The sequence below is a fragment of the Choloepus didactylus genome, chromosome 5 (genome assembly GCF_015220235.1).
Source record: "Choloepus didactylus isolate mChoDid1 chromosome 5, mChoDid1.pri, whole genome shotgun sequence".
In the NCBI taxonomy this organism is placed as follows: domain Eukaryota; kingdom Metazoa; phylum Chordata; class Mammalia; order Pilosa; family Megalonychidae; genus Choloepus; species Choloepus didactylus.
This window is the reverse complement of record NC_051311.1, coordinates 26,803,724-26,820,775: the sequence shown is the minus strand read 5'-3', so window position 1 is coordinate 26,820,775 and position 17,052 is coordinate 26,803,724.

Genomic DNA, 17,052 nt, shown 5'->3' with positions numbered 1-17,052 from the left:
AACCTTCTCCAGAATAGATCATACGCTGGGCCATAAAACAAGCCTCAATACATTTTAAAAGACTGAAATTATTCAAAGCACATTCTCTGATCACAATGGAATACAACTAGAATTCAATAACCATCAAAGATTTAGAACATTCACAAATATCTGGAGGTTAAACAACACACTCCTAAACAATCAGTGGGTTAAAGGAGAAATTGCTAAATATATAGAGATGAATGAAAATGAGAGCACAACATATCAAAACTTAGGGATGCAGTGAAGGCAGTATTGAGGGAGGAAATTTATAGCTCTAAATGCATACATTAAAAAGGAAGAAATAGCTAAACCAAAGAACTAATGGAACAACTGAAGAAGCTAGAAAATGAACAGCAAACTAATCCTAAACCAAGTAGAAGAAATAACAAGGATTAAAGCAGAAAAAAATGACATAGAGAACAAAGAAAAAAATAGAATACATAAAGCCAAAAGTTGGTTCTTTGAGAAGGTCAACAAGATTGACAAGCCCTTAGCTAGACTGACAAAACAAAAAGAGAGAAGACAAAAAAATACATTAGAGAGGGGACATTACTGCAGATCCCTAAGAAATTAAAATAATCATAAGAGGATACTATGGACAACTGCATGCCAACAAACTGGATAATGTAGGGGAAATGGACAACTTCATGGAAACACATGAACAACCTGACTCTCCAGAGAAGAAATAGAAGACCTCAACAAACCAATCACAAGCAAAGAGATCCAATCAGTCATCAAAAGCTTCCCACAAATAAATACCCAGGGCCAGATGGCTTCCCAGGAGATTTCTACCAAACTTTCCAAAAAGAACTAATAAATCTTACTTAAACTCTTTCAAAATATTGAAGAAAATGGGACACTACCTAACTCATTTCATGAAGCTAACATCACTCTAATACCAAAACCAGGTAAAGATGCTACAAGAAAGGAAAACTACAGCCCAATCTCCCTCATGAATATAGATGCAAAAATTCTCAACAAGATACCTGCACATTGAATCCAAAGATACATTAAAAATATCATACACCATGACCAAGTGGGGTTCATTCCAGGCATGCAAGGATGGTTCAACATAAGAAAATGAGTCAATGTAATACAACACATTAACAAATCAAAAGGGAAAAATCAAAAGCATTTGACAAAATCCAGCATCCTTTTTTGATAAAAACATTTCAAAAGGTAGGAATTAAAGGAAACTTCCTCAGTATGATAAAGAGCATATATGCAAAACCCACAGCCAACATGGTACTCAATGGCGAGAGACTGAAAGCCTTCCCTCTAAGATCAGGAATGAGACAAGGATGCCCGCTGTCACCGTTATTCAACATTGTGCTAGAAGTGCTACCCAGAACAATCCAGCAAGACAAAGAAATAAAAGACATCCAAATTGGAAAAGAAGAAGTAAAACTGTCATTATTTGCAGATGATATGATCTTATATTTGGAAAACACTGAGAAATCAAGAACACAGCTAGCTGAGCTAATAAACAAATTTAGCAAAAAAGCAGGATACAAGATTAATGCACACAAGTCAGTAATGTTCCTATATACTAGAAATGACCTAACTGAAGAGACACTCAAGAAAAAGATTCCATTCTCAATAGCAACTAAAAAAATCAAGTACCTAGGAAATACCTTAACCAAGAATGTAAAAGACCTATACATAGAAAGTTACAGAACTTTACTAAAAGAAATAGAAGGGGACCTAAAGAGATGGAAAAATATTCTGTGATCATGGTATAGGTAGGCTAAATGTCATTAAGATCTCAATTGTAGCCAAACTCATCTACAGATTCAATGCAATTCCAATCAAAATTCCAACAACCTACTTTGCAGACTTGGAAAAGCTAGTTGTTCTAGTTTGCTAATGCTGCAGAATGCAAAACACCAGAGATGGATAGGCTTTTATAAAAAGGGGGTTTATTTGGCTACACAGTTACAGTCTTAAAGCCACAAAGCATCCAAGGTAACACCTCAGCAATCGGGTACCTTCACCGGAGGATGGCCAATGGCTTCCGGAAAACCTCTGTTAGCTGGGAAGGCAGCTGGCGTCTGCTCCAAAGGTTTGGCCTCAAAACGGCTTTCTCCCAGGACATTCCTCTCTAGCAAGCTTGCTCTTCTTCAAAACATCACTCACAGCTGCACTCCGTTCAGTCTCTTTGAGTCAGCATGTTTATATGACTCCCCTGATCAAGGCCCACCCTGAATGGGCAGGGCCATGCCTCCATGGGAGTATCCCACCAGAGTCACCACCCACAGCTGGGTGGGGCACATTCCAAGCAAATCTAATCAGCACCAAAAGTCTGTCCCACAAGACCACAAAGATAATGGCATTTGGGGGACACAATACATTCAAACTGGCACATTCCACCCCCTGGACCCCAAAAATGGCATTATCTTTCCAAATACAAAATACATTCATTTCATCACAATATCACAAAAACTTAAACCATTTCAGTAAGAAAAGTTAAGTACAAAATCCCATCAAAATCAAATATAGGCGTGGTCAGTCCTAAGGCATACTTTTCCTTTAGCTTGGATCTGTGGACTAAGAACAAGTTATATGCTTCCAATATACAAAGGAGGGACATTCATAGGATAAACATTTCCATTGCCATAAGGACAAACAGTAAGGAAAACAGGGTTAACAGGACCAAAACAGTTCTTAAAACCTGCAGGACAAACTCCATTAGATTTCAGTCTGAGAGTCATTTACAGAACAACTTTGCATCCTTGGGGCTTGAGAGAGCGGGAGCCTAACCCTTCCCAAGGGCCTTTGTGGCAGCCCTTTCCTCTCCAAACGCTTGGGTAAGTGCTCCAACATATCCACACATTGGGGAGACCACCTTCTCGGCCCCACCTTCCTCAAACCTCGGGGCAGCTCCCGGATTCCCTTCCATCTCTGGGGCACATGCTCAACCCCTTCAGAACAGTGTGGTGGCAGCCAGGCTCTCCCCAATTCCCTGGAAATGTGCTCTACCCTCTTTGGGGCTTGGGGTCGCAAGACATTTCCTGAGCATCGAGGCAGAAGGCCCGCCCTCGACCTCCAGGGCATACTCATCCTTTTCATGCGTGTGGGCTGCTCCACTCTCCCAGCCCAAGACCTCTTGACTCCAGACCTCAACCTCCATGGCTCTGTCTTTGAAGAAATTTTTCCTTCAGTTTGTTCCTTGTCTGTCTTCTCCAGTCCAGACTGGCAATGGCTCTGTCTGTAAAGATCTCGCAAAAATTCTGTTGGCTTTGCATGAAGCACACAGGGGTCAAAGCCATCAGACAATAGGACTTTCCACAAATCCTTTCTGGATAATTCCATCTCCCATCTTGGCTTGTACTGAAATGGCAGCTGGGTTCCATGTTTGGTTACATCCTCATGTTGGGCTGTAGCTTCTGGGATTCCACCCACTGGAAGCCCGTAATTTTCCAAGCCACCAGCTTCTGGTTTCTTTGAACCCAAGAGTTTAGTTCTAAGTTTATCTCTCTCCGCTCACATTTTACCATAAGCTGCAAGGAGAAGCCAGGATACATCCTCCACATGTAGTCTGGAGATCTTCTCAGCTAAGTATTCCAGGTTGTTGCTTTCAAATTCCTCCTTCCATCTGACACCAGGACTCAATTTTGCCAAATTCTCTGCCACTTTAAAACAAGGATCGCCTTTCTGCCAGTTCACAACAAAACGTCCATCATTTCTGTTCAAGACCTCATCAGAAGTATCTTTAGAGACCATATTTCCATAAACAGTCTCTTTAAAGCAGTTTAGGCCTTTTCTATCAAGCTCCTCACAATTCTTCCAGAATCTTCCCCTTATCCATTTAAAAAGCCGTTCCAACATGTTTGGTATTTGCAAAGTCAGCAGCAAAAGCACCCCAATTCTCTGGTACCAAAATCTGTCCTAGTTTGCTAATGCTGCGGAATGCAAAACACCAGAGATGGATTGGCTTTTATAAAAAGGGGGTTTATTTGGCTATACAGTTATAGTCTTAAGGCCATAAAGTGTCCAAGGTAATACATCAGTAATCAGGTACCTTCACTGGAGGATGGCAACTGGCGTCCAGAAAACCTCTGTTAGCTGGGAAGGCACATGGCTGGCTTCTGCTCCAAAGTTCTGGTTTCAAAATGGCTTTCTCCCAGGACATTCCTCTCTAGCAAGCTTGCACCTCTTCAAAACGTCACTCACAGCTGCACTCTGTTCAGTCTCTTTGAGTCAGCATGTTTATATGACTCCCCTGATCAAGGCCCACCCTGAATGGGCAGGGCCATGCCTCCATGGGAGTATCCCACCAGAGTCACCACCCACAGCTGGGTGGGGCACATTCCAAGCAAATCTAATCAGCACCAAAAGTCTGTCCCACAAGACCACAAAGATAATGGCATTTGGGGGACACAATACACTCAAACCGGCACACTAGTTATCAAATTTATTTATAAGGGAAAGATGCTTGACTTGCTAAAAACATTCTAAAAAAGAAAAATGATGTGGGAGGACTTACACTTCCTGACTTTGAAGCTTACTATAAAGCCATAGTAGTCAAAACAGCATGGTACTGGCACAAACATAGACATATTGATCAATGGAATCAAATTGAGAATTTGGAGATAGACCCCCAGATCTACAGTCAACTCATCTTTGATAAGGCCCTCAAACCCACTGAACTAGGACATAACAGTGTCTTCAACAAATGGGACTGGGAGAGCTGGATATCCATATCCAAAGGAATGAAATAGGGCCCCTACCTCACACTCTACACAAAAATTAACTCAAAGTAGATCAAAAACGTCAATATAGAAGACAGTACCAATGTAGATTACAAGGGGTGACAGTGTGATTGTGAAGGCCTTGTGGATCACACTCCCTTTGTCTAGTGTGTGGATGGATGGGTAGAAAAGTGGGGACAAAAACTACATGACTAATAGGGTGGATGGGGGGGATGGTTTGGGTGTTCTTTTTTTACTTCTATTTTTTATTCTTATTCTGATTCTTTCCGATGTAAGAAAAATGTTCAGAAATAGATTGTGGTGATGAATGCATAACTATATGATCGTACGGTGAACAGCTGATTGTATACCATGGATGACTGTATGGTATGTGAATATATTTCAATAAAACTGAATTAAAAAAAAAAAAGAGACAGTACCATAAAACTCTTAGAAGATAATGTAGGGAAACATCTTCAAAACCTTGTATTAGGAGGTTGCTTCTTAGACCTTACACCCAAAGCACAAGCAACGAAAGAAAAAAATAGATAAACAGGAACTCCTCAAAATTAAAAGCTTCTGTACCTCAAAGGAATTTGTCAAAAAGGCAGCCAATTAAATGGGAAAAAATATTTGGAAACCATCTAACTGACAAAAGACTGATACCTTGCATATATAAAGAAATCCTATAACTCAACAACAATAGTACAAACAGCCCAATTATAAAATGGGCAAAAGATATGAAAAGACAGTTCTCTGAAGAGGAAATACAAATGGCTAAAAAATACATGAAGAAAATTCTCATCTTCACTATTAGGGACATGCAAATTAAGACCACAATGATGTATCATCTCACAGCAATTAGAATAGCTGCCATTAAACAAACAGGAAACTACAAATGCTAGATAGGATGTGGAGAAATTGGAATTCTTATTCCTTGCTGGTGGGACTCTACAATGGTACAGCTACTCTGGAGGACAGTCTAGCGGTTCCTCAGAAAACTAGATATTGAGTTACCCTTCGATCCAGCAATTTCACTTCTTGGTATATACCCAGAAGATCTGGAAGCAGTGACACAAACAGATATTTGCACACCGATGTTCATAGTGACTTTAGTCACCATTGCCAAGAGATGGAAACAATCCAAATGTCCTTCAACAGATGAGTGGATAAACAATACTGTGGTACCTACACATGATGGAATACTACGCGGGAGAAGGAAGGAATGAGGTCGTGAAACATATGACAACATGGATGAACCCTGAAGATATGATGCTGAGTGAAATATGCCAGGCACAAAAAGAGAGTTATTGTATGTTACCACTAATGTGAACTCTGCGAAAAATGTAAAATAAATGTTTTATATTGTAGAATGTAGGGGACCTAGAGATAGTCAGCAACTAGTGAAGGGGGAATGATAATCTAAAAAGAACAGATAAGCTATTGAGGGTAATATTAATCCTATGGGAATGCTCAGGAATGATTATGGTTTGTAAATTTTTTGGGGTATGGTAAGAACATGTTGGAAGCAATGCAGTTTCTTTAGGTTATTTTTCTTATTCCTTTGTTTTGTTTGATTTTTTAAAAATTTTTTGATAAAGTAACAGGGAACAGGTGAAATTAATTTTAATGTTTTACTTAATATTCCAAATATTACCATTTCAACCTGTAAGTAATATAAAATTATTACTGATGCAATTTACCATTTTTTTTGTACTAAGTCTTCAAAATCTGGTATGTGTTCCATACTTATACCACATCTCAATTAAGACTAGCCACGTTTCAGGTGCTCAATAGCCACATATGGCTAAGAGCTACCTGTATTAGAGCAACCTTAAAAACAAGAGCTAAATATGTCTTAGCAAAATATGTGTCCCTATCACTGCCTTACATATAGTCAATATTCATTCAACAAGGTTATAGTAGAGAACCTACTTAGTACCAAGGAGTTGATGAGAAAAAAAAAATTAATCAGTTCTTGCCAGAATTTGAATGTGAGCTCCCTGAGGATAGAACCTTGGCCTGTTTCAGAATCTCAGATTTTAGCACTTAGAAATCATCTAGTCAACAAGTTCCAGCTTGACATTTTGGGTAGCCCTGGAGAGGGAGCCTAAGAATACCTGTGAATCTATAGGATGTTTAGAAAACCATTATGTAGCCCAACTCCTTAACCTCATACTGGAGAGAAAGCTGGAATTCAGAGGGTGGGCAATTATGTTTAAAGTCATACGTCAGGTTAATAACATCATTTCCCCTCTTCTAAAGTCCCTTAAATGCTGTTGGTGGCTTAATAGAGTCTTGGAATGTTAAAAAGCCTCTACTCTCCAGGAACAAGGCCGAATATAATAACTGAAGGTACAGAATTCTAAGGAAACTCAGAGAACACAATGGAAAGCATCATTCATTTACTCATTCATTAATTTGAGCTGCTACTATGTGCCAAGCACTATGTTACATGCTGAGAATGTAATAATAAGAAGAGACACATTTCCTACCACCATAGAACTTACATTTTAGAGAGGGAGGCTACCAAATAAACACAAATTTCTAACTGCAGCTAGGATTAGGTGTTATGAGGAAAACAGAGGACTACAGAATAGATAAAAAGCATAAAATCCTGGGAGGAGAAAGAATTAAGAAAGGCTTAAAAAATGTGTATGTGAGCTGAACCTTAAAGGATGAGCAGGAGTTAGCTGGAGAAAAAAAGAAGTCATTCTAGACAGAGGAACAACATTGAATTTGGACGATATATTTTTCTACTTCATATTTCTATAATCGATAGCATTACTTTTAAAATCAGGGAAAAATTATAAAAGGAAAGCAAAGTGTTAGCTAGAGAGGTCTGCAGGGCTAAGGGTTATAGAAGTGTAATTTAAGTAATGAGACAAAGTGGATATTTTAATAGGCTAAGGATGCCAAAAGAGAGGAAGAGGGAATGAAAGCAAGGCTGTGAGAGAAGCAGGGGATTATTGGTGGAGTATCTGCAGAAGATAAGATTAGACGGTATAATATATTTGAGGATCAAGGTGTGAAGATTAATGAAGACTCCTCTTGAGAAATTTGTTGGTGAAAGGGTGATGTGCCAGTTTGCTACAGCTGCTGTTATGTAAAATACCAAAAATGGATTGGCTTTTATGAAGGGTTTTTATATGGTTACAAATTTACAGTCCAAAGGCCATGAAGATGTCCAAACTAAGGCATGAACTAGAATATATCTTCACTGAAGAAGGGCCGATGGTGTTGGAACACCTCTGTCAGCTGGGAAGGCACGTGGCTGGCGTCTACTGTTCCTTTGCTCCTGGGTCGCGTTTCAAAATGGTGTTCTCCAAAATGTCTCTTGGCTTGTCTTTCTCTCAGCTTCTCTGGAGCAAACCCTGGGCTAGCATCTCTTAGCTAAGCATTTCCAAGTGTCCTTCTGTCCACATCTCCAAGCATCTGGGTCTTGGATTAACATATCCCGAGGTGTTTTCATTTCTCTGCTCTTTGTGCAAGCTCCCTTTAAAGGACTCCAGTGATCTAATCAAAACCTACCCTGAATGGGCAGGGTCAAATCTCCACAGAAACATTCAATCAAGAGGTCACATCCTAACAAAAAAAGATTAATAAATCTTCCCCCCACAAGATTGCATTAAAGAATATGGCTTTTGGGGAGGGTATAATATATCCAAACTGGCACAGGTGAAGAAAAACAGACTGAGGAAAAGTGTGTTTAGGAGAAGAAGAGGAACACATAATCTAACAGGAGGAACCACTGGAGAGAGACTGAAACTACAAGTCTTCCACAACACTAGATTTAAAAAAAAAAAAAAAAAAAAAAAAAGACCTTCTGCTTAGTTTTGAAATCAGTATAAAATTCAAAGGGTCCAAAAGTTAATCTAGTAAAAATATCCCAGCCATTTAGTTCTCCTGCTCAGAGGCAATCAGGGACCCCCAGTTTCTTAATATATCGTTCCAAAGAAATGCAAATACAAGCATATAGCACTACAATGACATTTTAGAAAAGCCTAATTCACTTCTATTCAAAATCTGAATTTGTATACACGATGGACATACATATATACACATACATCTTTATGTAGGCCAACCCCTATTCCTTTAAGATTTTATTGAAGAATAACCAGGGGGTAGAATAAGTAAAAAAGGGTGCCAATACAGTCTCTTCCATCTCATTTTAAAGAAGACGATAGCCTAAAGCCATAAAAGATTAAGCTCTGAATTTATAAAATTTCTTAAAAAAAAAGAATTCTAACAACTGAATATCTGCTAATGGGAGACTGAAGAGAAAGTTGGAGTTCTTACAAATAAACAATTTTCAAGCATTTTATTTGGCCTTTACAAGAGTCTGGGGCGAGCCTTTCAGTTGCAAAGGAGCCATACTGAACGGTCCAGTGAATTGCACAGGATGGTGGAACCAGCACCCACGTCCGGAGTTAGCAGTCAGGGTTTCGGTGTCCCCAATAAGGGAGAAAGCCCACCTCACCCGACCTCCGCCCTGGCCCCAGTGGCTTCCCACGGGGCCTGTTCCTGAGGCCTCCAGCCTTCCCCGCGGCCTGCTCCGCCCTGTGGCTCCTCAGCCCCTCTCCCTCCTACTCCTCTCTGCCTGCCTGGCAGCTGCTCGCTGTGGATAAGGTGGTTCAGCCTTCACAAGCGGTTCTGTCTCTCCCACTGAGCCAACAAGAAAATCAACTAAGTCTTAAGCACTTTAGGCGAAAGAGCAAACCACCAGAGCACCCCAAACCCTGGCCCTCGCCTCCACGACGCTGGAACCGAGGACCCGGAAGGAACTGGAAGACTGGGTGGCCCCGCAAGGCCCACATCTGCCTTGCGAGCCGCCCCGCTGGGGCGAGGGTCCCTTGGGACAGGAACCCAAAGCAGAAGCTCCCTTGCCTTCCTTGGAGGCCTAGCGGCGGCTCCCAAGCCACACTCAACCCTGCAGGTACTCACAAGAGGTCTTCCTGCTCGTCAGAGATGCTCTGGGTCTCAGGCGCCCCTCACCTTCTCCTGCGCGGGCCCGCGGCGGACAGCTGCGCGCAGGGGATGGCCCTCGAGGGACGCGGAACTCCCCAGGGCCGCTTCCCCAGGTCTCTCTCTCGGCCACCGTCCAAGACCCTTTTCCTCCTGGGCTGCTAGGCTCCCGGTGCGCCCCTGGCTTCCGGAAGGTGTACGGGTACTTCCGGTCGCCCCGACCCGGGGCCACGTGCAGCACGACGCAGGTTCAACAAGGCTGGGCACCGCTGAGGTCTTCTCACCCCCGGGCTTGAGGCCCGCGGAAGGCTCCGCCGAGTGCCGCAGGTCCCCATCAGCGGCCCTGAAGTCAAGCCTGAGCATAGAAAAGAGATGCTGTAGAAGAGCTCCAGCAGAAGGGACAAGGGAAGGAAAGAAAAAGGGTGGGAGGCTTGAAGAAGGCCTGGCAGAAGCATTCCTGTTTGACCTTTTTGGGAATTGCTTTGTTTTGACGAAATTAAAGCTCTGGATTATGCTGTTCAAAATACCTAGTGCCCTTACTCCCAAATTAAGAAGGGCCTTGGCTGAGAGAGGGGGAGGACCTACATGCTATTGCCCTTGTCTCCTTTACCTGCCAAGACCCCGTGGGGAGAGTGCGCATTCACCCTTATGCACACAGTAACTGAGTCCCCAGCAACCCAAAGCGTGTCTTTAATTTTTCTCTGGCTTTACATTGAAACAGAAAGGTCACTTCCTCTCTGGCAGTCCCAATTCCTCAGGGGTGTTCCCAGTGCCTAGATGTAGATAAGTTATGAAGAGTAGGGTTGGCACTACACTGTAAACTTCTGGAGGGCAGGAGAAAATGTGTTTAAAATGGATTAGTCATCAACCTGATAATCATATTCCAGTTAGAAGATCAGTTTAAGGAAGCAATAGCATACGTAGGGGGGAAATGAGATCTTCAGGATCATCTAGTCTGTTCTTTATAGACACAAGAAATTAAGTGATTTCTGTTTGTGACAGAACAAACACCAGAAGTTGAGTCTGTGACTTAAGGAGGGGAGTGACTTTTCACATAGCTCATGCCTCGGAGTCTCAGATAGATGTTTGCACTCATAGAAACCATGTGATTTGCTCACCAGTATCTACCCAGCAAGTACCAGTGGTTACTGCTCAAATATTTGTTGAATGAATAAATGAATGAGACAGAACTTGAAACGGTAAAACACTTAAAAAAAAAAAAAAAAAAAAAACAGACTAAGAAACAGATTCCTTTTGAAAGAAAAATCAGAATCAAAAGTTAATTCTTGGGGCAGTCATGGTGGCTCAGTGCTGAGGCTGGCACTGTGCAGCATCCCAACTTTGGCACTGTCTCTCAAGTCCTTTCCTCAGTTGTGTGTGCAGCTACAGAATAAAAAAACAATGGCCAGAACTTGGAAGAGGACTTGGGTCAGAATGAACAGAAGACAGACACTCCCTCTACAAAGAATGCCCATGGAGGAGAGGTCAAGTTAGAAGAGCAGCTAAAATAAACTATGGAAAAACAAAAGTGAGCTTTGGCAGATACTGAGAACTTATGGCATAGAAGCCAAAAATTGGTGGAGGCGGCAAAATTATATGGCATTCAAGGCATCTGCAAGGACTGGTTAAGAGGTTGCGAACATTTTGGAGAAGGCAACCCAGTGTGTCCGAAAGAAGAAATTAAAGATGATAACCCTCACCTGAAGAATCTGTATGAGGACCTTGTAATGACTGAAGTCCACATCCAGAAGGTGGTCACGAAGCTTGGCTTGTTCCGATTGAACCCTATGGGGGTTGAGTTTGACCCTTATGAGCATGAGGCCTTGTTCCACATGCCAGTTGAGGGGAAAAAGCAAGGCATGGTGGTGCTGGTCAACAAGGTGGGGTACAAGCCGCACAGGTGCACCCTGACACCCGCCCTGGTTGGGGTGGTCAAGGAAGCTTAGTGCCTCTTTGGGTTTGGAGTTTTTTCCTTATCATTTGCCCTAACTCTTGAAGGACTGGATCATCTTTTCTCATCTATGAATACATTTGACCTTTTCCCAGACCTTGTTGGAAAGCTCCAGTAACCAGCAGCTAAATGGAAAATTAAGGTGGTTTCAAAACTACATTGTTTAGTGACCTCTAAGTTACGTTGTTTAGTGAACACTGGTTTTTGGTACCACATGCTTATTATCCCACATGTTTAAAGAGGGCCTAGCGACACTGTTGGGACTTTTAGAGTATCATGAATGACATTATCAGCTCAAACGCTGGTGAACCTAAAAGTATTTTAATTGAATGAAACATTTTCAGGAATTCTGCCATGTGACTGCCTGGACACACCTGCCTGTTTCTCCTGGAACTTGCGTGGTGTTGTAATACTAATAAGTCCACTGCCCATTTCATTCACTTAAGGAAAGACAAAAGTTAAAACATTTTTCTTGCTTAAAAAAACCTACAGTGACCTCTATGAGGCACATAGGTGAGTAGTTACTCTCTAGCTGCTAAAAATGATTGACTTCTGGCTTTCTGTGGAGATGTGAAGTGAACTTGTGTGCTTAACAGTCCTTGCCACCTTTATTTTGCTGGAAATTTGACAAAATCAGTAATTTTTGCCCTGTTTTGTTCATCTAAATGTAGAAATGTTTAAATCTATATTCAATTAGTACTGACCACCTCAAATTATATTCCCTAGTAAGATGGATGTGCTGGTTTTAATCTATTATGTACTCCATAAAAGGCCATTTCCTTTTAATCCAATTGTGTGGGGGCAGACCTATTTTGGGTGGGACCTTTTGATTAGGTTGTCTCATAGAGATGTGACCCACCCCATTCAAAGTGGGCCTCAGTTCCTCTTCTGGCATCCTTTATGAGAGGATAAAAGGCTAAGGCATTTTGGATAGGGCTCAGAGAAGCTAAGATACATAATCCAGAGTTTGCTCCCAGGAGAAAACTGTTTTGAAACCAGAACCCAGGAGAAGGACTAGCAGACGTTGCCATGTGCCTTTCCCTATGACAACAACCCCGGATGCCATCAGCCTTTCTTCAGAGAAGGCATCTACCTCTTGATGCCTTAATTTAGACATTTTCATGGCCTTAGAACTGTAAATTTGCAACCTAATATGGTATATGGCATTTCGTCAACTTTAGCACACTGAAACAATGGACTTTTTCAGAATATGCAGACTACAGTCTTGGTATACTTTAAATGTTAATGTTCAATTTTTTAAATTTAAGAAGATTAAAGTCCTAATATGTTTATTTTAAAAAAACACGTTAATTCTCAAAAGTTTGCCTCACTACTTAACTTAGAACAGCAGTCAACAAACCAAAGCCTGAGGGCATCTGGTCTGCCAGCTCTGTTTTTGTACAGCCAATGAGATAATAGTTTCTATATTTTTAAATAGTTGAAAAAGATCAACAGAAGAATCATGTTTATGATGTAAAAATTATATGAAATTCAAATTTCTGGGTTTGTGAATGAAGTTTTATTGGAATACAGCCACACACAGTTATTTGTGCATTGTCCATGGCTGCATTTGTGCTATTTCAGAATTGAGATATTGCGGCAGAGACCGCATAGCCTACAAAGCCTTAAATATTTAGTATTTGGCTCTTTATAGAAGAAATTTGCTGTCCAAGACTTAGAAGGTTAACAATTGTCTGGATAAACTTGAGCTGGAGCTATCACTGATGTCATGTCATGTCATGTAATAAGTGTGCTTTGTTACCATCTCCTGGTGTAACTGCCCTCTAATGACTAATGGTGTAATTTTAACCCAAAGAATCGCTAAAAACCATTAATACCTAGCACTCTCATCTTTATACACCCCATTTCCGTCTTTGGGAAACCTCTTGCTTTTTTCGGACTCATCTAGTGATCAGCTTGGTTCTATGAACTTGATACAGCCCTGTGTACATGTGGTAACTACACTTTCAGGATGAGAAAATTATGTATTTGAGAATTCACTGTTTTGCCCTCGTCAGAGATTACACAAGCCACTGGAACTTATGGTTCTGTCTTTTGAAGTTACTCACTTCCTGCAGGAGAAACCCGAGTCCTAGATTGGCCAGTAATCCTCAGTGCAGCTTTATATCTAACATTGCCTCAGTGTCTTCTGAGGACCAGAAACTGTGTGGAAATGCCTTTCTTTCATACCTGTATCAAGGAAAACATGATCACAGGTCAGTGACTTGCCAAGGGGTCCCTCAACAAAATGAGTGGATAATTCTGGACCCTTGCAAAATATCTCACAGGAAAGTATGGGAGCAGCTATGGACTCCTCTGCTTTGACATCCAACTCTGCTCCATTTGAGGCTTCATCAGCAAAGCTACCACCTGAGCAGCCAGAGCATGGCTTATGGCTTTTCAATCTTTAATGTGTACATAAATTACCTAGTGATCTTGCTAACAGGCAGATTCTGACTATTAGGTCTTTGGGGGAGTCTGAGATTCTGCATTTCTACCAAGTTCCCAAGTGATGCAGATGCCTCTAGTCTGAGGGTCACATTTTGAGTGGCAAGGGCTGGGGAACAATCCTTTTGGGATTTGAAGAGAGGGCATTTCTGGGTTTGAGCAGGAGTTTCTGCATGCCTCAGTCATTTCCTAGCAATTGGTACCATTACAGTATCAACCTCATTTCCCTTCCCATAGTTGATTTACGGCTTTGGAAAATGCTCTGAAACTTTTCTAACGCCTCTCATAGGGGAAGTCAAACATACCTCTCAGAACAAATTTGGAGGAAGAATCTAAGAATTCATTTCTAAGAGCCCTTAGAAATAATTTCAGGTCTGACAGGACCCAGTTGACCTACGGTCACCTTTCAGGAATTTTCTTACTTCAGCAAAGGGTTTTTACTTATTACAAATTGGATTACAGCAAGAAGTATGTATGTTGCTGGAACAAAAATTTAGTAATAATAATAATAAACCATAGGACTGTACAACCCAGTGAACCCTAATATGAACTATGGACGTTATAATAATATTCTCTCACCAAAGGTACCACACTAATACAAAATGTTAAAAATGGGAGTGGCTATATTGGAACATCTTTCTGTAAGTCTACAATTTCTCTAGGAAAAAAAAAAAAAAGAAACAAAAAAACTTAGTACTTTACCTCAAAAAAATAAGCATCTGGCCTCTACCCATCATAATTAATACTAAAATCTCCTTTCAAGATGAGACTTAACAATAATGACTGTGCCAGTTTGAATGTATTATGTCCCCCCAAACGCCATTATCTTTGATGTAATCTTGTGTGAGCAGACTATCAGTGTTAATTAGATTGTAATTCTTTGAGTGTTTATTTGGAATGCACCCCACCAGCTGTGGGTGATAACTCTGATTGGATAATTTTCATGGAGGTTTTGTTCTGCCCATTTGGGGTGGGTCTAAGTTGAGTCACTGGAGCTGTATAAATAAGCTGACGGGCAGAGGGAACTCAGTACAGCTGTGAGTGACATTTTGAAGAGGAGCCACAGCCAAGAGGGACACTCTGAAGAATGCCCAGGAGCCGAGAGAGGAGCTGCGGATGAGAGACAGTTTGGAGATGGCCGTTGATAGCAGACTCGTGCTCCGGAGAAGCTAAGAGAGGACAAATACCCCAAGTGCAACTAAGAGTGACATTTTTGAGGAACTGCTGCCTAGAGAGGAATGTCCTGGGAGAAAGCCATTTTGAAACCAGAATTTTGGAGCAGACACCAGCCATGTGCCTTCCCAGCTAACAGAGGTTTTCCGGACACCACTGGCCATCTTCCTGTGAAGGTACCTGATTGCTGATGTGTTACCTTGGACACTCTATGGCCTTAAGACTGTAACTGTGTAACCAAATAAACCCCCTTTTATAAAAGCCAATCCAACTCTGGTATTTTGCATTCTGGCAGCATTAGCAAACTAGAACAATGACTAAAACATGAAGCTGGATAGACCTCAAGGTGATACTGTCCCTCCTCTGATGGAACTTACAACCAAGTGGATTAAAACCTGTACCAAGACACAAGGGATAACTTAGATACCTCTGAGATTGCTTGACCCCACATATAATTTTCAAAGTTCTTTTTAAGTGACTTTTTCAATTCATTTGAGTACAGTTCCCCAGTGACTCCACCTCCACTTAACTCTTGTATTTATGGTGAAAGCTTGAATGAAGTTGAGAAAGAGCAATAAAGTTACATAGCCTATGAATTACTGAACACTTGATCTACAGAGAATTTGAGAGGTTCCTCAGAGAGAGGATGCTAAAGGATGCTTTATTAATTGGTACTGGGATGGGAGTATTAATTGGTACTGCCTTTCCTTTGCCCAACAGATCCTCACAGGACCCTAGTCCTAACATGTTAACTGAATCAAACTTACCTGTGGCCACATCAGGCCCTCGTGACTGGAGCTTTTGAAGAAAAAGAAAATGGCGGCAGCTAAAATCATCGGACACACCTTTTCCTTTTAAAACCTTGAGAAGGGAATCATACACCTTCAGCTGCCTCTGATACATTTCAGATCTTACTTTTCACAAGAATAAGAAAATAATCCTCTTCCTTGACTTTAACGTACACTCTTTGCAGCGTCCTAAGCTGTGGTTCTTTAGGGATCAGTGGATTCCATTGTCCTGGGACTGTCACTTGTATCTGGTGACAGAATAGGGATTGGGGTTCCAGCATAGAAGCAGAAGGACCCTTTAGGATGCCACAGAAGTAACTTCAGTATCATATGGAGCATATAATCACTTTCACCCCCTGACATTCTAGGTTTCCAAATTCCTGAAGAATTGGGTAAGAGTATGCGTGTATTTTGGTGTTAGTCACTTCTGTCTCCATCTCACACCCAGTCCTTTTTTTAGTCTGATCCTCCTCCCCTCTTGGTGGTTCACTCCTTTGTGTCATTTGTGTACAAGACTGCCTATCTCAATAGATGGATGAAATAAGCTTTCTACCATTTGGCTGTAGAAGGACATTGCTGGTCATGCATGCATTCTTAAATGGCTCAGATTCTTCTCCTGGTGTTGGAAGGCAGGATGTCTGGGTGATACCCAGGATTGAGAAGGTCCCTGGAAGCTGAAGTCCTCTTCAAGTTTAGCCCTACTGTAGAGTGCTGGGAGGAATCAATCTAGGTTGTCTATCATATATCAGGTGTTGTGACTTATAATACTCTCTTCATATTGCAGCAAAAAATTAAGAACATTTCCTCCTTCCACTATGTACTGTCCAAAGCATGCAATGGATGATAGATTGGGTAGACTCGATCATTTTGATACTCACTTTTAGCTTTAGATCTGGTTCCATTCTGTATCTATCCATACTCCTCACTTTCTTTCCACTTTCAAGTTGTACTATTTTATCATTTCAAAGACTTTTCTAAACCTCTTGAAATACATTTTGGAATACTGGAGTAAATT